Raw genomic sequence first — 25,675 nt, 5'->3', positions numbered from 1 at the left:
AACGAATAGAAATATGTTTGAATGCTTCTGCCTTTTCTGCATCATCATCAACAATTTTACTGTCTCCATCTACTAACGGACCTACACTATTGTTAGGATTTCCTTTGTTCCTGATACACTTACAAAGTTTCTTGTTCTCCTTAGCCTTGCCAGCCATGGATTTTTACCAGATTTCTGTAACTTTTCTTATCAACTATCTATAAGTAAGAGCCAAACCCCAAAAGCCCAGCAACGCATCTGAGCCCTCCTCCTCCCCTCAACCCCCAAGTAAGGGAGAGCCAAGTTCAAGACGACTAGCCAGGAATATGGTCTCACTGAGGGGAAGCCCAGCAGAGCCTATGGGTATATTTGGACCCCACTACAGATAATTGATCCCAAGGGGCTCACAGGACCGGCATGATCATATTTTGCATATCTGCACAATCTGTGTGTGGCATCTCATGTGGACATCATTTATTTTGTGGGCAGTGCTTGGGAGAGTACTGCAAACTGCCACTGCTCCCACAAATTCAATCCCTGTCATTCATGTCCCAGTGGGTGGCCTGTCAGTACATGCTTACACTATGTCTAGCCAACAAAAGAACTGAAGTCTTAACACACAATGTCTTTCTTTATTCTACTGCCCCTTGTGCAATTATAGCTTCCAGTACCTGGAGGATAAATCAAGATCTTCAGTGGTTCAATACAGACATTGTCACAAGCAGGACACCCAACACTACAGGCATTATTAGCCAAGGCACCTAATACAAAGACAACTTTTCAATTAAAGTTGCCAGTATTAGTCCCTGCCACCTTGTCTGTTGGAATACATAAGCTTAATTTTGAGAGAGAATGAATTAATAAAAAATAGTAAATTTTGTTCTTAAAATAGTCAACATGAATTGGTCAGTATCAGAGTTACATCAGGCAGATACTTATGAGTTAGCTCAATTGACAGCAAAAATGCCATGAAGGATTGAAAGATAAAAATATTGTTTCACCAAGCATTTTTTTAAAAAAGTAAAAAATATTCCCCATTTAAGTTCAGCAAAACTTTCAAAAATTCTGTTTATATGGAGGCCAAAATTTTCAAAATTAGAAGCTTAAATTTAGGTACCTAAAACGACATTTAGGCATCTAAATAGTAGACGGAGGTCCAGAAATGCTGGGAACCAACAAATCCCACTGAAATCAATGTGAATTGTTGAATAAAAAGTAACCTCTCTCTTAAACCACATCCTCCTATTTATCCCTACAGCAATGTCAACTGCTGCACAATTAACTTTTCCTTCCAGTCTATTATCTGCATGCTACAGCATGTGATAAAATCCCCTCCCCTGACTCGATATGTGCTACCTCAACCCACTCCTCCAAATCCCCTCAAAGCTCTCTTCTTTCTAAAGGAGCGAGGCCTAAATGCTCCAGTCTTCCTGCAAAGTAGCCAGCAAAACTGATAGAATATACAAATAAGGAGTTACAAAAATTGTGAAATTAACAAGAAATATGCTAAACTTCACCACACTATCAGTTCTCTCACTTTGCTTTTTTGATGTATCCCTTTCCTCATCATTACCTGTGTCTATTCAGATTCTAAAGTTATTTGGGGCAAAGAATATGGTCTTCATATTAACTTCTCCTAGGACACCGTTGAAGCCATATAAATAATAAACAGTAATATCAAAAATTCAGCACTGTAACGTCTATAGCAGTAGCCTGAAAAGTACATGGATTACTTGTAGAGGGGGATCCAGCTGGTGCCGGGTAGGGGAGAGGGGCTGGCAGGCTCCCTACCTGGCTCCTCGCGGTTCCCCAGAAGCTGCGACATGTCCCTCCCTCAGCTCTTATCTCTGCGCACTGCCCCCACCCCAAGTGCCGGCTCTACAGCTCCCATTGGCTGAAGCTAGGAGCTGAGGAAGGGACATGTCACCACTTCTTGGGAGCCCCCAAAGGTAAGCACCACCCATAGCCCTCACCCCCTGCCACTCCCTAACCCCCAGCCCTGAGCCCCTTCCCACACGCACCCAAACTCCTGCTGCTGCTGGGGGGTGGCCCGAGACTGCCACAGCAGCGGTCAGTGCTGCTGGTCCATGGGCTGCCCAAACTACTCAGGTGGCCCCTGAGCCAGCAGCACCGACCACTGCAGAAGTCACGGTGGTCATGGAAAAAATCACAGAATCCATGACTTCCGTGACAAACTCACTTATTTAGGACTAGTGGAAACAAGATAAAGTTATGCCACCCTTCTCAAACAAAGAATTTCTGTGAAGTTTTTATAGTGTGGCAATACTTGTTTATTCAATTTTCTGGTTCCCTTTTTCCTTCTTGGTACTTCGCCTTTTCCCCTTTGAAAAAAGTACCATTGTTAAGGGCAGTTCTAAATACCATTCACCAGGGTGGATTTGATTTAAAATCAAACTGATTTTAATCATGATTTAAAATCACTAGTCAGGAAGACTCGATCTAATCATGGATTTCTACATAAAAGTGCATTCTTGTTGGTTCTTATAACCTTAATACATATTCTCCACAACTCAGAGATAGATGTACATTTCACTTTTAGAAGGTACATACTATACATTTTTAAAGTGAATTATTTTGAAAACTTTTCAAATTAGTTTTACAGCTATATCAGAAAATGAATGATTGTTTGGTTATTTTATTTACCAAAGGTAATTGAAGCAGATATTTATGAAGTCATTGGGAGGTGATCTCCAATTCAACAGGTTAATCATTAATATTTGCATGATTTTCTTGCCATGCTGTATTAGGAGGAGAACATTACCAGGCCTTGCATTTCTTTGTTGCACTATTTGCATTTTGCACGCATGCCTGTCTTACCCACAGGTAGAGGAACTTCATTAAAATATTCCCAAACTGGGTCTTTTTTACAGCCTGCTGCCATTATAGGTTTTCCCTTCTAGTGAGAGAATGGTATGGTAGATCTCAAATCAATGAAGGCTACACTCAGAAAGACCTCAAGACTTCTGGAATATACTGTTCAAACACTTTCACTTTTGTTTCTACTGCCTGTCCCTCCCTTCTCACATTTATCTCCAGACTTCTTCTCCTTGTGTAGATCTATTCCGCCCCCAACAATCTTCTATTCATTGAACTTTTTGAAACTTTGCACTTTTAGAGAGAGGTAGGGGACTGACTCTGTGTACACAAATTTGCAGCAGGACAATAGGGTTGAGATCTCTTATTTCTCACCTCTATATGTAGGAGCTGGATTTTATAATGTACTATGATAATTAATGTATGATTTGATTTCATCCTGTCAGCTACCCTTTTTGAATAGCAGAAAGGAATGACAGACCAGAACAATCCTTATGACTGTTTATGGTCACCTTTTTGTTTTAGGATAAGTTATAATGTCTACTATGATTTCCTATATGTATTACAAATTAGGCACTCTAGTTAAATATACATTTCTTTGTTTTAAGATTTAGAAAGTAAAAAACAGGATCTTGTAGTGTATCTATATTAAGGAGATTAGAGGAATGTTGAGGGCCTGAAGCCCCAATGTAAACTGTAGGCTTGATTTACAATGTATTCTGCTGAATATAAAATGCTGTCTGTATACCTTTGAAGGTTTCTGTAAGAGATTGTTTGTGTGAATGAGGAATGCATGCATCAGGAAAAGATAAGGTGTGAAAGCCATCACAAATGTCCAGATGGTCAAGAAGTGAGAGACTTGGAAAGACCAGGAGACAATCAGAAAACATCCATTGTATCCGATGTTAAACATGTTAGCAGCATTGACGACCTCAGAGGTGAGGCAGGCACCCTTGAAGGTGAGACAACAAATAGGAGATAACGATGGGAAGCCCGACAATAACCATCAAATGATAACAACATTTAAGGACTAATGATTACAGGATGACATTGCAAAATGCCTGGACTCAAATGGGAATTTACAACTATAAAGCTGGGGTGTTTTGCCATGGAACTCTGGGTTCAGTCCTGCAAGGCCTCGGAGCATCAGATCGTGACCGACAGAACCCAGCTCCACACTTGTGCTCAGTCTAACTGGCCATTAGATTGACTCGAGCTACAACAGACTGGTAACTATAAACATCACTGCAGGAGAGAGAGAGAGCGTGTGTGTGTGTGTAAAAAGCATATGCTAACTGTTGTATTCTCAATAAATGCTACATATTTACCTTCCTCTATAAAGATCCCATGTGCTTTGTATGAGCATAACATATATATTTATTTACTTATTTAAAAACATTTTTGCTGTTAACAAGCATGTTATCTCTGGAGACACAAATCCACAGTTTGAGAACTGCAAAACTAAGCATCTCTGATGATATCTTCTAGACTGAGCACTGAGTCCCATTGGGTAGATAGAAAGATTAACCTAAATAATCTATACAGAAGCCCCTGGAACCCCATAAAATTGGGTCCCTAATCCACAAACAATTGGAACTCATTTACAAAACTTTTCTTAAACATTACATGAATATATCATCTCATACTATAGAATTAGAATTTATAATCCCTATTCCATGATGAGATATCTTTGAGCTATAATGTAAAACTATCTTTAGATAGGTTTTTTCCTCAAAAAGCATTTTATCAAAAAAATCCGATTTTTGATTTTTTTTTAAATTGATTTTATCCACCCTGCCATCCACAAGTATAATATACAATAAATTTACAAAATTCCATGTAAAAGATGTTAACAGAACTTTAAAATTACATAGCTAAGCAATATCAGAAAGTGTCAAACTAAGGGTGCACACACAATCTTCACTCTGTCCCTTGTGTGTATGCATTACAAGGTACTTTAATTACGTGACCATACACTATTTCTCAAATAGTACATTAATATATCATCACATTTTCTCTTTTACCCAGGATACATAGGTACCATTTCTACTGTTTGTTACTCTGTTTATGCCAGACAAACTGAGCCCACTTCATTTTCATTAGCAATTGGAGGGAGACATCTTTATGGCACATTAAAGTTTCCCTAGTAGAAGAGAGGAAGGATGATCCAGTAGCACTAGCCTGGGAGTTGGAAAACCCACATTCAATTCCCTGCTCCATCACTGACATTCCTCTGTGGCTTTGGGCAAAGTCTCTCTGCATTTCAGTTTACCAGCTATAAAATGGGAACAACCGTAATTCCCTACTTTAGTAGTGTTGTGGGGATCAATACATTAAAGATTGTGAGGTATTCAAATACTATGGTAATTGGGACCATGGAAGTACCTAAAATAGACAAAGAAGACCATCCTGCTTTGTGGTAGAGTGGCAATTATAGCTATGAGTATATCAAACAGTTATCTAGATAGTAGCATAGGTAGATTACAGTAGAAAAGCTATAATCACTGACTCTTTACTGAAGCACGGTCCTCAATATATGCTCACTGCAGAAGTGCTAGGAGTATGTATTTGTATTCCAACTATCAACAAGCAAAGCAGACTAGCTAAAAGTGCAAGCTGGGCCAGGGCTCTCCATGTCTTTAACAGCTCCTTTCTCCACATCTTTTTCTCAATACAAAAAAATGTGTTTACTTTCCCATTACAAAAGAAAGCAGATACAGACAAACTGTATCTAAAACAGCCTTATTACTTGCATTTCACAAGCATCAAGAGACCTGCAAAAACGTCAGGCACCCAAAGGGCTAGGTGCTGTAAAGAATTTATTATTTAACTAAAACTTCCTGCTCCAAAGAACTTAGTTCTCCTTTAAGACATGACAAGAAGATGGGTGTAAAACAGACAGTGATGGGAGAAGAAAAAGGTACAACAGGGTAATGGTAATACAAACATGTTTTTTGTACAGACTGGATAGTCACATAATTTTGTATTTAGTTATATAATACACAATTTGTGGCAGGGCAAAGTGAAAAAAAATTAACTCCCTCCCCCCCCTCCAACTTTCCTCCCCCAAAAAGCCAGTAACATTTTTAACCAAAAGAAGGCACAGAAAATTCATTGTCCACCGTATGGTAACCTGGTTACAAAATACAGTTCTGTGTATTCTAAAGTCTGCAAGACTTTCACAAGACACATACCTGTATGAGCATATACACAGATTTCACTTTTGTTGGGAGGACGAAAATCTTTCAAAAAAATGTGATAAGGAACTCTGCTATTGCCCACCCTAACCACAAGGACTGAAATTTATGTCCTTACCATTTCAATTTCCAGGTTAGAATGCCTTGTAATAAAGGCACAAGAATTCAGAAATACACAAATTGTTACTTTTGTTGCATTCCTTGGTATCGCCTAATCTCCCAAGTAACTTTGTACAGTCTTTGGTTCAAGGGCAGTTTTTTGTCATCTGTTTGTACAGCACTTAGCACAACAGGGTCCTGATCCAGGATTGCAGTACCTAAGCACTACTGTAATACAAATAATTATAATAATGCTTACACCAAAAACAAGCCTCTCACTATTACTCATTTCAAAGACCACTTCTGCAACAAGGCTTTAACCAGAAGTACACCTCTACCCCAATATAACGCTGTCCACTGGAGCCAAAAAATCTTACCGTGTTATAGGTGAAACCGCGTTATATTGAACTTGCTTTGATCCACCAGAGTGCGCAGTCCGTCCCCGTCCCCCCCCCGGAGCACTGCTTTACCGCATTATATCCAAATTCGTGTTATATCGGGGTAGAGGTGTATTGCCATACCACTAGTCACACAGAAGGAGCAAAGCGCCTGACTAATCTCAAACAAAAAGAGGAGTTATTTTACTTTCAGAGGGGCAAGAAAGAGACCGGAAATTTTTGAAGTCTAAGGACTCTCAACCTTGTTTGAAAAACAAAAAAACCCCCCACATATTTAGGCAATAGGACACAGAATCTAAGATAGAGAATATCCAACATAATACAGAAATGCAGCTGCAATGGAAAGTTCCAACATAACTATGAGGGAGAACATGCAGAATCAAAGCAATCTGCACTGTTAGCCCATCCATAGGGTTGTACATTTTTGACATGTACTAAGTCCTCTACAAAATGCTCTTATTGGTCTGTACTATCACTGTCTGCTTCATCTAGTGAATTCTCACAGTACTCTACCGCTGCCAGTGAGCAGAGTGAGGAACTGGAATCCAGTATCATTTGTTTCCTATAGTCCAGAACCATATTTTTTAGGTGGAGGGTTTTGCACTAGTTATTTATTGCAGCGGAATGATGCGTTTGTGACTTAAAGTTGTATAATTATTTGCACTGCAGTAGCACTTACAGGATCCAGTCAGATTAGAGCCCCATTTGTGCACATCAACAAAACAGTGCTCAATGCCTCAAAGTACATGTCTGTACTAAAGTAAAAAAAAGTGTTTTAACTCTTAACTTGGGCTAAAATAGCAGTGAAAATACATAGATTCTGCTTAGCAGCTTGAGTTCAACCTCTGACTAACTTGAGCAGCTAACCCAAGCTAAAAAAACAAGTTGCTATGTCTTCACTGCTATTTTAACCTGAGATAGTTGATTTTCAATCCTTTCAAGAAGGATGTTGATAAATCAAACCATGTTCAGAAAAGAGCCCTGACAAGGATTAAAGCATTAGAAAACATGCCTTATAGTGACAGACTCAAGGAGCTCAATTTGTTTAGTTTAACAAAGATACACTCTTCAGCCTAGCAGACAAAAGGTATCACAAAATCCAATGGCTGGAAGTTGAAGGTAGACAAATTCAGGCTAGAATTGAGGTGTACATTTTTAAGTGAGTGTAACTAGCCATTGGAACAATTTACTAAAGATTGTGGTAGATTTTCCAGCAAGGGCAACTTTAAAATCAAGATTGAAGTTTTTCAAAATATATGCTCTTGGTCAGACTAGATTGTCTAGTAGATAGGCCCTTCTGGTCTTTGAATCTATAAACTTGGGTGAGCTAACCAGAGCTAAGAACACACTCTCTTTCCCCTTTCCCCCGCTTCAGTGAAGACATACAAGACAAGAAACAACAGATAGGAATAGATGCAGAGAGCACAAAGCATCAGCAAAACTATTATGATTGGTGTAAGTAGCAGCAGTCACAGAACATTCACTGCTTAGCCATTGTCATTTGCTTTGTAGGCACTGTGACACAGGTGAGTTTGAGAGCGAGATCTGAAGGGGGATAATGTAGTGGCTTCATGGATTTTTGCAAGGAGCTCCTCCCATGCATAAGAGGAGACATGGGAAAAAGTGCAGAGATGATAGTTGGAAATTTTAGTTAATAAGCAATTATTAGGTCTACACAATTCTAAGGCCTTAGAACCCTACACAAGCACAATATAAGATCAAAGCATACCTGAGGTGAACTGCATTCACAACAGTTACAGCTTCTGGTAGCACTGTTTTACTATCCAGCTACTTACCGGACTGACGGGATCAAACACTTGCATCTCTGTCACGTTGCACAACGTCACAATCTCTTAATACCTTGCTCTTAGAGAGTGATATTCATCAGTAGATCTGATGAAAGTAGACTTTACAAAGCAGGTAGGCATTATTCTCCCCATTTTACAGATGGGGAAAATAGACACAGACAGGTAACGCGACTTGCACAAGGTCTCCCAGCAGGACAGTAGCTGAGACAGAACAGAACACAGGTATCCTGAGTCCCAGTCCAATGATCCATCCACTACACAACAAGGCTTGGATTGAGTTGGTACACTGTTACAACACACTGCCATCTCTCTCAAACTGCTAACTTGTTTTCTGGAACCTCAGCTTTAAAAAAAAAAAAAAAAAAAAAAAAAAGGTGTGGTCTCTAGTTTTTACAATTGGTGGGGATGAGAGGAAGAGAGGTGGAACTTAAGGGCTTGTCTATACTGGCAATTTACAGCGCTGCAACTTTCTCGCTCCGGGGGAGTGGGGAACACGCTCCTAAGCGCAGCAAGTTTCAGCGCTGTAAAGCGCCAGTGTAGACAGTGTACCAGCGCCTCTTGTGGAGTGGGGTTTTTTTTTTGTTTGTTTTAAAAAGAGCACTGGGAGAGCTCTCTCCTAGTGCTCTGCCGTGACCACACAAGCCACTTTAGCGTTGCCAGTGTAGACTAGCCATAAGTGTCAACCACCTGTAACTGATAAATAGATGTCTATGTGAGTCTGAGTGTCTGGAGATCAGCTGTGAGATCAGCCTCATTCATCTTGGTTAAATTACTTAAGTGTTAACTCAGATGTCCAATGATGATAATATAAATGTCAACATTGTTATCTATTTCATTCCTCATTTAAGTGAGGAATCACAGGGCTTCCCTACACAGGGAAATTACCAGCAGAACAATGCCAGTATAAGGGTATGTCTTCACTAGCAATGTTAAAGCGCCACCTGTGTAGTCGCGGCACCAGCGCTGGGAGAGAGCTCTACCAGCACTGTAAAAAACACACACTCTCATGAAGGGAGTAGCTCCCAGCACTGTGTACTGTCTACACTGCCACTTTACAGCACTGAAACTTGCAGCACTCAGGGGGGTGTTTTTTCACACCCCTGAGCGAGAAAGCTGCAGTGCTATAAAGTGGCAGTGTAGACAAGGCCTAAGTTATACCACTTAGTGTTACATAGAAATAACTTCCAGTGCAGACACACTTATTCCAGAAGAGTACCGTTTTCTGGTTTATATTACGTCACTCCGAAAGGCCCGGTCACATATGACATCTGCTTAAGCACTGTTCCAGCTCAACATAATTTGGATGCCCAGTGTACACAAAGCAACACAGTTTCCAACAGCCACATTTGAAAGAGTGTTACACTGGAAGAGGATTTAAACAGTTCACACACTCTTCAGAACCCAATGTAGTTAGTGCATGAATGTGAGCTTTTTACTTTTCTGTGTATCTTAACTTTTAACTAAAGAGTCAGAGTTTATGGCCAGAAGGAACCATCAATTCATCTAGTCTGACCGCCTTATGTCACAAGCCATCAACACCACTCAGCCCCCATACACTAAACCCAACAACCCCAGTTGGACCAAAGTATTACAGCCCATGGGAGACTAAACTATCATGTGCCACAGGGAGAGAATAGGAGGCACTGAGGTGCACCAACACCAGAGCCCCTCATCCCACCGCAAAGGCAGGGAATTGATTAAGTGAGATATACCCAGATAATCCCAGTAAGTGACCCCACTCTGTGTTGCAAAGGAAGGTGAAATCTGCCCAATGTCGCTGCCAATATGACCTGGGGGGGGGGGGGGGGTAGTCCTTCCTGACCCCACATATGGCAATCAGTTACACCCTGAGCATGTGAGCAATGCCAGCCCAACACCATCAAATTCTGTCTAGAACACTCCCACATCAGCATCAGCTTCCTGGATGCCAGGATCAGCTTCAGCAATGCAACCCTACAGACAACTATATACAAGAAACCCACGGATCCCCACACTTATCTTCACAGTTCCAGTAACTGTAGTAAGAGGAGACCCTGAGAGATAAACCTTGGTATCAGAGGCCTGGTATGAGGCCTAAGGCCTGAACTAAAGTAATGGTCAAGACTTTGCTAACATAAAGCAAAGTTAAGCTGTGAGCTAGAGGCAGGCCCTGCTCACAGAAGCTGGCAAGGAAAGGGCTGATGCTGCAAAAAGATACATACCTAAAAAGTACTGAACACTAGATATTAAAACACTCCTATACTGGAACATTCCACAGATAACATGGAACAGGCCGACCCATCCCAATGACAGGGGCAAAAGGGTAGAATGATGGATAGATCGAACCAACATGTACAAGGTGAGAGGCGGCACCTTACTACGTAGAAGGGTTGTACCTTGCTGCGTAGAGGGGTTGCACCTCAATACGTCAGGAGTGATGTGTAACTTGTTTGTACCTGTGTATAAAAATGTATCCCTGGGGTGGTGTCTTTGTCCGGCCGAGGGGGCAGTGGAAAGTCCCGCCACTGAGCTGAGTCCATTGCCGACCGGCACTTTCTAGCAGTATGCCCGGTAGACTAAGTAATCTACGGGGAACTGAAATTGTGTCAGGGTCGCAATAAACCTGGCCGAGGTGCCTTTGTACCTTACTAAGACTCTGTGGTTATTGGGGGTTCTCGTCGGGTTTGCTGTGTCAGCTATCTGCAGAGCTGGGACCGCACACAGAGGGAACACACGCACGCAGCCGAGTGATATCATCACAGGAGAAAGCAGAGCACCACACCGGTAGCATCTCACAACAGTAACCACCCCAGACATGAAGAAATCTGTTGTCTACAACCAGCTATTCAGATATCACAAAATATGCTCTGAGGAGAAAGTTAAAACTGCTTTCATCAAACAAGGACACTCCATCAGAGAAGTAGATCGCATCATAGAATGGGCTGCTCAAATACCCCAGGAGAACATGCTTCAATGCAGGAAAAAAAAAAAAAAAAAAAACGCAGCGACCATCCCCCCTTAATTGTCACCTACCCCCACACAATGGAACCCAGATGGGGTACCATCAAACAATTACAACTCATATTTGATGGGGACTACATTCTGAAATAAGTTTTTCCCCAAGCCTCCCCCACCCCTACCCCAAAGAAATCCCAACATCACCAAGATGATCCTCGGAAGCAAGCTCCCCACTGACCAGGGCACATCAACTCTAAGAGGCACCAGATTCTGACAGAACAACAAACGCAAAACCTGCAGACAAATCTCCAGTAATATGATGATCAACACCCTCCACAACATACCTTTCAAGATCCATGGGTCCTACACATGCCTATTAACAAGTGGCGTACCTCATCCAGTGCATCAAATGTCCCAACAACTATGTGGGTGAAATCAGACAATCACTACACTCTAGAATAAACTCTCAGAAAAAAAAGAAAGAGAAAAACATCCTATCACCCATGGGAGAACACTTTTCACAATGTGGTCACTCCATATCTGACCTTTCACTCTTCTTCCTCAAAAGGAAACCATCACACCACCTTCAGAAGACAAACCTAGGAACTTAAATTCATAACTCTGAAAGACACTAAAAATCATGACCTCAAAAGAGGGTGATACTGGTTATATGCCTCATTACAACAATTTATGACATACAGTACTAACCGTTCTTTATCCTAGGACTATAGAAGTATTAATTGCTCACTTCATTTTAAGTGGTTTCTTGTAACATCTGTTAAGCCCTTATCCTTAATCTAGCCCACCTTGTTTTTAGCTGACACACTTTGGTTACTTTTTCCAGACCTGAAGAAGACCTCTATGAAGCTCAAAAGTTTGTCTCGTCCATCAACCGAAGTAGCCCTAATAAAATATTACCTCACCCACCTTGTCTCTCCCATTGCCAGCTGTATTTTAACTGTGCATTCTTAACATTTCATTAACATGCCGAGCATTTACATATCGCTTCACCAAATGACAACAACACTGGCAAAAATGGCAGGACTACATCCTTCAAGAAAATTACTTCTGTTCTTAAATAAGGTATTCAAGTCACAGCTACTGAACCAAGTTACTAAAAATTAGAACTTTGAAGTTTCTCTGGGCATATCTATATTGCAACATAAGCCCAGGGTTAGCAGAACACAAGTTAGCAGACCCTGGGTTTGTTAACCTTGGACTTGAGTGTCTACACTCATTTGTAACCCCAGGATAGGAATTGTTGAACCCTGGGTCCCAGTCTGGGGCTCCAGCATCTACACTGCATTAAGTAGGCACGAGTCCACCCACCCATAACCCAGACTTCCCTGTGCCCTCCCCAAAATGTAGCTACTCTAACCCTTTCTTCATGGTGCAGCGTGGGAAAATTTGACTGTCCACAAAACATGACTGTCCAGAGGACAAAGAAAGTCAGCCTGTGAGATTGTGGAATAATTTTGGCGGACTCCCAGAGCACGAATCCAGTGGGGTTGCATCTACACTTCAAAGCAAGAGGGCTTGAACCCTGGGTTCCAGCTTGACTCAGGCTTGGACCATCCACCCCCATGAGGTCCTGGGTCCAAACCCTGGGTTAGCACACTTTGTGTGTAGACAGAAAGGGGTGTTAGCCTTGAGCCTGAGTTCAAACTCTGGTCTTATGTTGCAGTCACCGCCCACACACTCCCCCTCAGGCTCATAGTAAAATTATCCTGTTTGCCACATACAGTTGACAAAAGCAGAGCTTCCACACAAGTACTGAACTGGAAATTAACATTTTCAAGTGATAATGAATTAAAATAACTATGCTGCCCCTTTAAATGATCATTTAACTGAACTCAGTTGATCAGGACACTCTAGGGCAGGGGTAGGCAACCTGCGGCACACGAGCTGATTTTCAGTGACACTCACACTGCCCGGGTCCTGGCCACCGGTCCAGGTGGCTCTGCATTTTAATTTAATTTTAAATTAAGCTTCTTAAACATTTTAAAAACCTTATTTACTTTACATACAACAATAGTTTAGTTATATATTATAGACGTATAGAAAGACCTTCTAAAAACATTAAAATGTATGACTGGCACGCAAAACCTTAAATTAGAGTGAATAAATAAAGACTCGGCACACCACTTCTGAAAGGTTGCCGACCCCTGCTTTAGGCAGCTTCACCAGCAGTAGAGCATAGGTATGGCTACACTACAGCACCACAGCTATAGCACTCAGCTCTGTTACTCTGGCACCATAGTTGTAGATGCTTCCTACATCAACGGAAGGGGTTTTTCTGTCAATGTTATTAATCCTCCACTCTGAGAGGTCGTAGGTAGGTTGACTGAAGAATTCTTCTATCAACATAGCTGCATCTGCCTAGGGGGTTAGGTCAACCTAACTACAGGGCTCAGGGCGCAAATTTTTTCTCAGTCCTGAACATCACAGCTAGGTTGATCTAATTTTTAAGTGTAGACCAGCAGGCCCACGTTAGCCACACAACTCAGTATAATTTTCAGCAAAGCAGTTAGACATGCTGCAATAAGAACAAGCACTTTATAATCTTATTTATAATGTCTACTATTACAAACCAAATAAGGAGCAAAATGAACTTGCTCTACTTCAGAAGACTGGACAGAGAAGAAGAAAAAAGGGGAATGGGAAGTCATTCAAGAGCAACTTTCAGCTAATTTGGTGACTAACTCCAAATCCTCAAGCAGCACCTTGAGGTCATCCAGAAAAGTTTACAATAAAAGATTTTTACATTACACTACTATATAAATCACAGGGAACTGGCTGCATTTTTTTCAGTACTCTAAAACAAATTTATTTGGGCTAGTAATGATATACTTCTACCCAACCGTGCAGCCTTTCAGATCTAACACACAATTATGGCTGTACACATAGTGGGATGCTTCTAGTGCAGTAGTTTCCAAACATTTTTTCTGGGGACCCAGTTGAAGAAAATTGTTGATGCCTGCAACCCAACGGAGCTGGGGACAAGGGGTTTGGGAGGGACTCAGGGCTGGGGCAGAGGGTTGGGGTGCAGGGGTGAGGGCTGCGGGGAGGGGCCAGGAATGTGGGGTTCAGGGTGTGGGAGGGGGCTCCGGACTGGGGGGTCAGGGCTCTGGACAGGGGGTGCAGGCTCTGGGGTCGGGCCAGGGATGAGGGGTTTGGGGTGCAGGAGGGGTGCAGGGTGTGGGGAGGGGCTCTGGGCTGGGGAGTTGGGGTGCAGGAGGGAGTCAGGGCTCTGGGCTGGAGGTGCAGGCTCTGGGGTGGAGCCGGGGATGAGGGATTTGGGGTGCAGGAAGGGGTTCCAGGTTTGGGGGGGCTCAGGGCTGGGGCAAGGGCACGGGGGCACGGCGCAAACTTACCTCTGGCAGTTCCCGGTCAGCAGCGCAGCCGGGGTGCAGAGGCAGGCTTCCCGCCTGTCCTGGCACCGCAGAGCGCGCTACGCCCTGGAAGCGGCCAGCAGCAGGTCTGGCTCCTAGGTGGAGGCGCACAAGCAGCTTCGCACGACTTTTGCCTGCAGGCACCGCCCCCCGCTCCCCAGCTCCAGCCAATGGGAGTGCAGAGCTGGTGCTCGGGGAGGAGACCCGCTGCTGGCCACTTCTGGGGCACAGCATGGTGTCAGAAAAGGTTGGCACTAGCCTACCTTAGCTGGGCAGCACTGCCAACGGGACTTTTAATGTCCCGGTCAACAATGCTGACCAGAGCAAGGCGACCCAATGCCTTACATGCCACGACCCACGCTTTGGAAAAACACTGTTCTAGTGTAAATAGTCTACAAGTTAGGAGGTTAATGGTATTTCATACTGAAAACAGCAATGAACAATGTGGTTCTAATGCAACAGACTTACTTTGTGATCTTCAGTTGTATCTGGTAAGAAGTTAATAAGAAATTCTCTCTTCAAGGTCTGGATCCTAAACGCATCCCAAAATACTAAACTAATAAAGCCACATAACACTTCAAAGCATTAGAATTCTTATTTACATACCATACATTTTAACTACTCCATTCCTATAGATTTCAAACTTCTCTATTTCAAGCAACTGATGACAATTTATGTCGTCACAAGAGATCACTGGAATTAGTTCTTCATTTAGTGACAATAACTACTTTTGATCCATTTGCTGATTTCTAGCTAAAAGGCTAGTTAAAGTACCAATAAAGGTGGTTTAGGTGTTTTTAAAACAAAAAAAGTACATGCATGACAGCTTCAAACCTTAACCAGTAAGTCAGTTTAATCACTTTACTGTTAAAGTGATTAGCTAACATAAAAAAAAGTTCACATGCAAAGGTATGCTCATAAGTTTTGACTGGTTTCCTGTATGCTTCACTTTACATTTCTACAGTGCTTTGACATTAAAATTGTAAAGCATTATATAAACAGCCTCCTCTTCTCCAGTCTCCTGCTACCCACTGATCCATCTCTCACACATCTTCACACCTTCTTCCATGGTTTATACGCATGGAACACCTTCCCTAAACCAGTATGTAAGGTTATTACCCTCTCCTTCAAAACCCCTTGTCAAGAGCAACTTCTTCCATGAAACCTACAAGAAACTGGCCAACTAACAACACGTAATATAATACCTGACTCTTATACAGTACTTTTATTAAGTAGATCTCAAAATGCTTTACAAAGTAAGTTAGTATCAATATCCTCATTTTACAGATGGGGAAATGGAAATACAGAGGTGATATCACTTGCCCAAAGTAACCCAGCAGACCATTGACAGCAGGGACTAGAACTGAGGTCTCCCACGTCTCAATCCAGTACTCTACATATAGGCAATACTGTTTCATGTATAATGTTATAAACTGGAGATATTAAAACATTAAGAAAGTATATAAAAAGTGTATGGTTAAATTTTATCTCAGTTCCAAATGTGTGTATGTTATTTGTTTTCTTAGATTGTAAGCTCTTTTGGACAAGAGCTGAGTCTTCCTGTGTATATGCATACTGCCTACAAAGTTGTAGGCATTATTGGAACATAAATATTTATTTAAAAAATACTCATTACACAGTTAAGAAAAATGACTGCTTCTCCCTTAATGTTGTGGACCAATATGTAAAAGACAAAAATCCAAAAGATGCTACATCATTTAGGTTGAAATTCACTGTAGCAGTTGTGTACAGGACCAATTTAAGTCTTTAGTAGACTATAGTTTAACTATAATTGTTAGAAATTAAGCAGTGTATGGGGCGAATTACCTACTTTCAAATAAACTGTTCTTCCTTCAAAGACTTCAGCAAAGCAGATTCATCTCTACCTCGATATAACACTGTCCTCGGGAGCCAAAAAATCTTACCGTGTTATAGGTGAAACCGCGTTATATCAAACTTGCTTTGATCCACCGGAGTGTGCAGCCCCCCCCCCCCGAGCACTGCTTTACTGCGTTATATCCGAATTCGTGTTATATCAGGTCATGTTATATCAGGGTAGAGGTGTACTAGAGTGGAGGCAGAGAAGCTGGAATATTAACTGTAGATTAAAACATAAGAATTCTGAAAGACAGTTCAATAAGTTTTTAAATACATAAATTCAGATATTTTTGCCTGAAATTATGTAAGAAATAACTGATAGACTGAAGTTGAGTATTTATAGTAAATTCAATGACTCCTCCTCCAACTGGATTTCTAGTTTTAACTATCGTGAAATAAGAGCTGTTTGACTAAAATGCTTAAGCTAGCTTAACAAAACCACAACATATAATATGGACCACTACACCACACATTTAACCCCTAAACATCTAGTGCTGATGTGCTGAATCCACTTTTGTGAAATCATCTCCTGCAACATATATTCAAAATAAAATATTAATTATAAATCCTCTTTAAAGTCAGTAACTGTAGGAATAACCTTGCTAGCTAAGGCATTCATCAAACCACCCTACAGTTACTAGGTATTTCTTCCAAGGACCATTTGTAAGTCAGTTAACAAATGTGATGAATACAGGAAAATAAGATTTTTCCGCAAATTGTTGTTAATTAAAATATAATTGAACATTAAAAAAATAAATTGAACACAGAAATTAAGTATCCATTTAAATCTTTACAATTTTATGCGTAAAGTCTACTTTCCTCTTGATTTGCTGGGGAATTTCAAAAAGTCTAACTTTTATCTATGATAATAGCTCTACTTGCAAATTATTTATTAGGCCAGACACAATGTTTTATTGACCTAAATGGTGGCTCCAACCACCACTGAACAGTTCAAAAGGAAATATGGTAGAGAGACTACACTAAGCATTTTCTGAAAGCAATTTGCTTTCTGAGTTCCATTAGTGGTATGAAAACTAGAATATTTCCTATTCCTTCTCTTAATGTGCATTTCACTTTACTCTGCATTGCCATTTATTTATCCCTATTACAGTGATATTCATCCACAAGTGTAGTTACCATTTCCCTCAGAGGCAGTTTTAAGGACTTTACTACATTGTTCTGTTAGACCACTATAAAACGTATCTTTTCTGTAAGCTTTCATGTATTTAAAAAAAATGAGGTACTAAGGGCTGGTCTATACTTAGCCACTAGTTCGGCGGCTGGAAATCGAACTTCCTGGTTCGATTTACCGCGTCTGGTCTGGACGCGATAAATCGAACCAGGAAGTGCTCGCCGTCGACTGCGGTACTCCAGCTCAACGAGAGGAGTACCGCGGAGTCGACGGGGGAGCCTGCCTGCCGTGTGTGGACTGCGTCTGAACCGCGGTAAGTTCGAAGTAAGGTATGTCGACTTCAGCTACGTTATTCACGTAGCTGAAGTTGCGTACCTTACTTCGACTTGGGGGGTTAGTGTAGACCAGGCCTTAGTAAAAGAGGATATTTCACTCCCTGTTCTGAACAAACAGCTACTTTACAAATAAGCATCTTTCAAACACTTCACAAAACTTATTCAAAAATGTCTAACAGCCAGATCTTATACTTTTAAAAGCTGTTAATCAACCCCTATATCAATTCCTTTTTAACATCCACCATTCTGGACTATAGCCCAATGCTCTCCTTTACTTTTGTTAAATGAAAGGGAGACAAAACTAGTAAGGCTTTGTCTACACTACGCACGCTTTAGCGACCCAGCTGTGCCACTACAGCCATGCCACTAAAAGGCACGTCGCATAGCCGCTGCTTGTTGGCAGGCGAGAACTCTTCTACCAACAAAAAACTTTCACCCCCAACAAGCAGAGGTAGCTTTGTCGGCAGGAGAGCGCTCTGGCCGATGAAGCGCTGTTCACACTGGTGCTTTCACTTTTCATCGACAAAAATTTTGTTGTTTCGAGGGGGGGAGGGGTATCGTTAAGTTTCCAGTGTAGACAAAGCCTAAATCCTGGCTAAAGCTCTTAAAAAAAAAGGGGGGGGGGGAAGAGAGCTGGGTCCTGTGGTATACAGTAACTCCTCACTTAACGTTGTAGTTAAGTTCCTGAAAAATATGACTAAGTGAAACGATGTTAAGTGAATCCAATTTCCCCAGAAGAATGAATGTAAATGGGGGGGGGAGAGGGGGGAGTTGTTAGGTTTTTTTTTTTTTTTTTTTGCCATACAGTACAGTACTATAGTTGGGAGGTGCCCCCGCCTTACCACACACAGGCACAGCCCACTGGCACTGGAGACAATGAGGCAGGCAAGGAGGCTGAAGGTGCTGTAGGCTAGAAGCATTTGCGCAGCAGCAGCTTCCCCTATTCTGCAAGCATCAGGGGCTCAACCCTCAGCCCGCACATGCCCCTCCTTCCCCCAAGCACCCACCCTTAACCCGCCTCTTCCTCCCCCCCTCCTCCCCCTTTACTCCGCACACCGCATCCTCTCTCCTCCCCTGCCTCCTGCCCGCGGCAATCAGTGGCTTACAGCGCTCAGGAGGCTGGAGGGGAGGAGCGAGGATATGCACCCAGGCTCCCCCTCCCTCCCCTGCCTCCTGAACACTGCAAGCCAGCTGATTGCCGCGGACAGGAGGCAGGGGGGAGGTGCGCCGCATCCTTGCTCCTCCCTCCTGCCCGTGGCAATCAGCTGGCTTGTGACGTTCAGGGGGCAGGAGGGAGGAGCGAGGACTCAGTGCGCAGGCTGCCCCCTCCCTCCTGAACGCCGCAAGCCAGCTGATTGCCATGGGCAGGAGGTGGGGGAAGGCGCTGATCTGCAGGGTCTGCCAGCAGGCGGGTGGCGTTGGGGGGGGGGGGGGGGCATAGGGGAGCTGATAAGGGGGCTGTCAGCTGTGGACAAAGCAGGCAGCCAAACAAGGTTATAGTGAAGCATTGCACAACTTTAAATGGAGTATGTTCTGTAAGTGAGCATGGATGTAAGATCGAAACAACGTTAAGTGAGAGGTCGTTAAGTGGGGAGTTACTGTACTCCTTAAAACTCAATGAAATTCCAAAAAGATCCAAATCTGCAAATTAGATGGTAGGTTGGCTGCTCTCGCTGGCATCATTTTCCTTCCTTTGTCCCATTTCCCAATAAAGCCACAGAGCAAACCACTGCCGTACAATGCTGACCAAATCAGAATTATCTTGTGTGTGTTCCTCTTCATGGTGCATCCTTGGAATTTCCTTCTTATGAAGAGGGAAAGGACATTTGTATTTCCTGCTGCTTCTCTTGAGGTGATCAGACCACCAAGCCAGCAGATCTCAAAGCAGGGATAGTTCTTTAACATTCCTTAGGGGAAGGGATAGCTCAGTGGTTTGAGCATTGGCCTGTTAAACACACAGTTGTGAGTTCAATCCTTGAGGGGGCCACTTAGGGGATCTAGGGCAAAATCAGTACTTGGCCCTGCTAGTGAAGGCAGGGGGCTGGACTCAGTGACCTTTCAGGGTCCCTTCCAGCTCTATGAGATATACCTATCTCCATATCATCCAAAAACCCCTTCCTCCTCCACTGATTCTAGGCACCAACCTGATGTGGGGCAACAGGCAGTCAGAAATCCTACCCCACAATTCAAGTCTGCAGATTCTCACTTTAATGTTTGATCTCATACAATGTGAAGTGTACTATAAATGCATGGTGGTGTTACACAGTTATTAAAATTGTTCACCACCTCCATTCTACCTGAAGAATCTCACTTCATATATTAAACATTTATTTATTAGCCTTTTCTGTACACTATGTTAGCAGTCCGTTCTATTAACAGAACAAACATGTGGCAGGTGCATAATTGGTACCATTTAAAATTTCAAGGGACACTATTAGATTACATGTCATTTTAAAATATAAGATTTCCTTATTTTATTACAAAGAATTTTTCTCAACTTTGACTAGAAACTAAATCTTTTGTCTATTTTCAGATTCTCCTACATTAGCACAAAACTTCTATGCTTTGGTGAACAGTGCAGTGAAATATGTACTCTACAAAAAACTGTCCATGGAATCACGATGGGTTAGGCTTTGACATATCTACAATCTGAAGCCAAGTTTAACCTAGAAATGTCCACCCCAACCCAGTAATAAAAAGTAACCCTTTATAAAAGTAATGTATAGAATATGATGCAAGACGGAAGGCAGAAAAAGTTGCATCTACACCACTTTTCTGGTATGAAAAAACACACTCACGATAGTAACCTTTAGTCTTTAATTCTGCCAACTGCAGGCCAAATCCTTTAACATACAATATTAAAACATAGGATATGATAGTTTGCTTGCCCTTATTAAAAGAGCAGAATCAGCCCCCTTCAAATGAGTGCCAGATACAGACAATGAGTGTTTGAAACTAACTAAAACAAGAGTCAGTAAAGGCAGATTAAATACATGATTTTAAAACAGCAAAGACGTGGGGAGGAGATAGAAGTGAGGCCGACTTTCCTGAAATGAAGTGTCAGTTTGTGCCACTTCTGCATTCAGCCGTAACCTTCGCCAAACCTTGTACCTCTGCCTCTCCGCCCATGGCCTGTAAGAGGCTGCAGCACTTTAGAGCCCGCCCAGACGGAGGACAGTTCAGATACCATAGGACATAACTCCCCATCAATCTCCCGCCATCGTAGGCTCCTCCTCTTTAAGCAGCAGCAGCCCCCAGCCCCAACCTTCTCTATCCGCCTTTTCCTTCAATAGGCCCCTAAAGGACAATGCTGTGGGAAGAAAGACAGACTTGAGTGTCCGACCAAGTCTGCTCTTAGCGCAAACCTTATATGTTGTACATTAGATACGGAGTATTTTATCGTGTCCTCATTACAAGCGTTTAGACCGAGCACACAGTTTCTCCCGATAGGGCAGCACCAGCCGCCGCCTATGTCTTGTACAGGAACCCGCAGGAGGAAAGGTCACGGAGTGAGCCCCATCTATCCACGATCCGGGCCTGGTAGCCGCGGGGGCCAGGCCAGCCCTGTCACCGCCGCCTCACATACAAGCCGGGCAGGGCCTGCTTGTCTTAATCAGAAGCTTGGGGCGTTGAATCCTCCCGAAGCAAATCCCCAGGTTTCTACCCGCTGCGCCCGGCTGACATCGGGACAGCGGCGCGGGCCAGGGAAGCGCACGAATGGCCGCTGCCCCCTGCCAGCGTGTGGGCCTGAGGAAATCAGAGCGGGGGGAGGCAACGCTTGAGGCCCCTACACAAAGCTCCCGACCCCGGGCCAGGCCACCCTCTCCTCCCCTCCCCTGAGCCCCATGCCCAGTCCCGCTTACCTGGCACGGTGACCCCGGAGACGCCGAGGGCCGGGGAGGAATCACCTCCCAGGCAGAGTCCGCGCTCGGGCCAGGGAACCCCGGACGGGCCCCCAGCCCCGCCCCCGAGCCCTCCCTCCTAACCGGCCTCTCGCCAGCCCCTCTCGCCGGCCCCTCGCGCTCCCTCCCATCCCCGCCCCTTGCGCCCTGGGCCTCCCCGTCCCGCTCCTCCAGGCAGGCTCCTGGCAGCGTGGAGCCGGGCGAGGGGCGCTCTATCCCGGGAACCCCCGCCCGAGCCGCTGAAGGGCAAGAACCTGCCTGGCACCCCCACGGCTCCCATCCGGGCGCGCCAAGAGCAGCGAGAACCAGCTCAGGCCTCGTTAGCCCCGGATCTTTCCCGCTGCCCACCCGGTCCCGCCAGGCTCGCCCTCAGAGCGGGGCCCTACGTTCCCCGTCTCGCCCGGGTCCCCTGAGGCCGGCCCGCCCGCTAACTGCCCCTCCACCCGGGCCCGTTAGCGGCTAGTTACCTGCCGTGGCGGTGGAGGCGCACAGCGGGGCCCTGGGGCCTCTAGCAGCCGGAGGAGGCGGCGGACTCCGTCCCGCTGCTGCCGTCCCCGAGTGAGGCGGGCGGGACGGAGCCGGGACCTGCCCTAGGAGGCGTTACGTAAACCGGCGGCGGCTCCCAGCACCACGGGGAGGGAGGAGGGCCGGCAGCTCCGTCACCCGGCAACAGGACTCAGCGCCCCGGCGGACCGAGCCGGCGGCTCCGCCCCGTATCCTTCCGCCCAGAGGGCGACCCAGCAGACCGCCGCGCCGTGTTGCGCAATACAGCCCAGGGCAAAATGGCGCGGGCGGTCTGAAGAGCCGGCGTGCAGACAGGTGTTCTCCACTCCCTCCCCTCCGGGTGTCTGTCTGTCTCACCGCAGCGGCGGAGCCGATACTGGCTTTGTCTGGCAGAGGTGTTTTGGGGCCCCACCATCTCCGTGTTTGTTAGTATAATGGCGTAATTATATTGACCCTTATGTTGGGTGTTAACTCCGAAGCCTAATGACAGCGATCACCCTCTCTATTTCTTTGCTGGTCAAAGCACCCGAGAAGAGAGTTGCTCCTTCTGTGAAGTTATACACAGCCACCCTGACTGATTTCTGGCTTTAAGCCTCTGGGATTGGCAGAGTACCACTTTTCTAGTCCCCAGTTAAATAATTAGTAAAGAGGAAGGGGTGATGTCTATGTAACAACATTTCCCCTTCTATCTGCGTTGTTAATACAACTCTGTAAGCATGTATGATGTGCAGACCAATGAGTCCCCTTCAGTGTGTACAATATTTTACTTTGCACCATAGGATTTTTAAATACCTGAGAAGATTAGATTGTCAGAGACACCTGGGCACAAATCCCTCTTTCACATGCTGAATATAGCCACAAGTTAGTTTTACTACCCCACCCTCTTAGCAGGCAGCACTATTATCTATCCAGCTGAATGTCTGCCTGCCAAAGAATGAGTTGAAATCTTGGCCTGATTAAAAAAAAGTGTCCCATCAGCTTCTGCAGAATTTAGGTTTTCATTAAAATAAAACTAAGTTTTTCACCCTTATGGCTGCAAAAATAATAACCATCTACATCCAAACTGTGTAAGTGGACGCTATGTGGCCATCAAAGTCTTTGCCTTCACATCTACGGAATATCTGAGCCAGATGAGGAGAAGGAAGAAGACTTGGGATGACACGTTCAATGAGATCCTGCAAGCCAATGCTCCATCGGACTGTGAGCACAGGGCCTGCAGAATGAACATTGTGGAGAGCCCTGAGAAGGAAAGGGGAGGGGAGAAAGGTCCAGGAGTCCCAGCAGGAAAAGGAGATGGAGATGCACCAGGACATAATGGGGCTTCTCCAGCAGCAAATACAGATGCCGCAGACTCTGGTAGACCTGCAGTTTCAACAATCTTGGGCTTGCCTCGCTCTGCAGCCCTCTGAGAACTCAATATCAGGACCTTGCTATATTCCCCCTTAACATTCCATGTGGCATCAGGGATCATTGCACTATCCTACCACTCCAGCCCCAGGGACATTAAAGACAATCACAGCTTTACATACCTATGAAAGCCACGGTTGGTGTCTGTGTAGCTAAAATGGACATGAATGTTCTTTCCCCTTCCTAAGTTCTGTTCTATAAATTTATTAAGTTTTAAATGTATTTGTTTTAAAATTGCATTTTTTTTGCACTGATTTTGTTACAGAATAAAATTCTCTTATTTGGAACTTAATTCATCTTTATTTGTGCACAACATATGCTGTCAAATGCTCAGCAGTTCTGAAAGCAACAAATTATCTGTTACTACACAGTGTCACACAACTCACAGGATCAGTCACAAACAAAATTAATAGGTGCATTGACAATGTTGTATTCCTACATGTTGTCGTCAGCGATCCCTTGAGGTCGAGGATGATCTCTTTCACAGGTTTTATTTTTCATGGGTCCTTTGGTGACTGAGGAGTCCGATCCTTGATCCACAGGCTCGTTGGCAGACATTGCAGGTGGTGTTGGAAGACAGGATTGGGCCGCGATTGCTGTGTGACAGTTGTCTTTCCTTTCTTTTCTGGCGTTTTTCTGTGACCAGGGCAAGGCAATTTTCCTCAAAAGTGGACGTTCCCTCTCTGACAAGTTTTCGCTGGTTATCCCTGTCCTGGGCTGCTGTCTCCCAGTGTGTGGTGTCGCTGCCACATCTCTTGATGTTTATCTTGCAGGTGTCTTTAAAGCATTTCTTGGCCTCCCTGTTTCTTTTCTCCTTTGGTGAATTAGGCATACAGCAGTTGTTTTGGTAAGCGTAATCAGGCATGCGCATGCAGTGCCCGTTCCACTTCAGCTGGTGCTTGATAATCAGGGCCTCAACTCTGAAGATATTGGTCTCTGTGAGGACACTGACATTAGTGTGATGATCCTCCCACTTTATGTTGAGGATCTTCCGAAGAAAGTGCTGGTGCTGGTGTTTTAGATTTTTCAGGTGTTTTCTGTAGGTCACCCAAGTCTCACAGCCATAGAGTTGGGATTACCACTCCTTTATAAACTAGAAGTCTAGTGTGTGTTTTGATGTTGTAATTGTTGAACACGCGTCGAGACAGTCTGCCAAAGGCAAGGCTGGCACAGCGAATTCTGTGCTGAATCTCAATGTCTATGTCTGCCCTCTGTAAGAGATGGCTGCCAAAATAGGCAAAGTATTCTACATTTTCCAGTTCTTCTTTGTCGATATAGAACTTCCTTGCTGGGTCTGATGATTGACCAGGGACTGGCTGGTGGAGAACTTTTGTTTTGCTGATGTTCAGAGTTAGTCCATGGCTTTTGTAAGCTTCAGAGAAGCAATTAAGGGTTGTTTGAAGATCCTCCTTTGAGTGTGCAACTGCAGCACAATCATCTGCCTACTGGAGTTCGGTTATTGTTGCCAATATTACTTTAGTTCTGGCACGAAGATGAGAAAGCTTGAAGAGGTTGTCGTCAATCTGATATTGGATGCCAATGCCCTGTGGTAGACAGTCTTGGGTTAAATTTGCTTGGGCAGCCAAACTTTGACATGATTTTCCACAGAGCCTCACGGTTGACAGAGTCGAAGGCTTTGGTCAGATCAATAAAGGCCATATACAGCTCCTGGTGTTGTTCTTGACATTTTTCCTGGATCTGCCTGGCTGCAAAAATCATGTTGGTTGTGCCTCATAATGGTCTGAAGCCACACTTGGACTCTGGAAGTACTTCCTCTGCAAGAGGAAGCAGGCGATTCAGTAAGATTCTAACAAGAATCTTTCCAGCAATGGAGAGGAGGGCAATGTCTCTATAGATGCTACAGTCGGCCCT

At 44.0% G+C, this 25,675-nt stretch overlaps 1 protein-coding gene across 5 annotated transcripts in view; it reads right to left on the bottom strand.

The window, feature by feature from the left end:
- Window positions 1–22,508, bottom strand: part of KIAA0232 (KIAA0232 ortholog) — a 98,847-nt gene extending 76,339 nt beyond the window's left edge. For 4 of the 5 annotated variants that reach the window (XM_026648055.1, XM_026648057.1, XM_026648058.1 and 1 more), the window contains exon 1: window positions 22,360–22,508. The gene's annotated coding sequence lies outside the window, so the exon portion shown is untranslated. Of the gene's footprint in view, window positions 1–21,853; window positions 21,938–22,359 lie in introns of those variants that run through there. The other variant, XM_026648056.1, reaches the window with a different exon arrangement.
- Between the last annotated feature and the right edge of the window lie 3,167 nt (window positions 22,509–25,675).

This window comes from Terrapene carolina, unplaced genomic scaffold, assembly GCF_002925995.2.
Source record: "Terrapene carolina triunguis isolate 2854851 unplaced genomic scaffold, T_m_triunguis-2.0 Scaffold66, whole genome shotgun sequence".
NCBI lineage: Eukaryota > Metazoa > Chordata > Testudines > Emydidae > Terrapene > Terrapene triunguis.
Note: the sequence above shows the minus strand (reverse complement) of the source record. Positions and strands in the feature narration are given on the sequence as shown.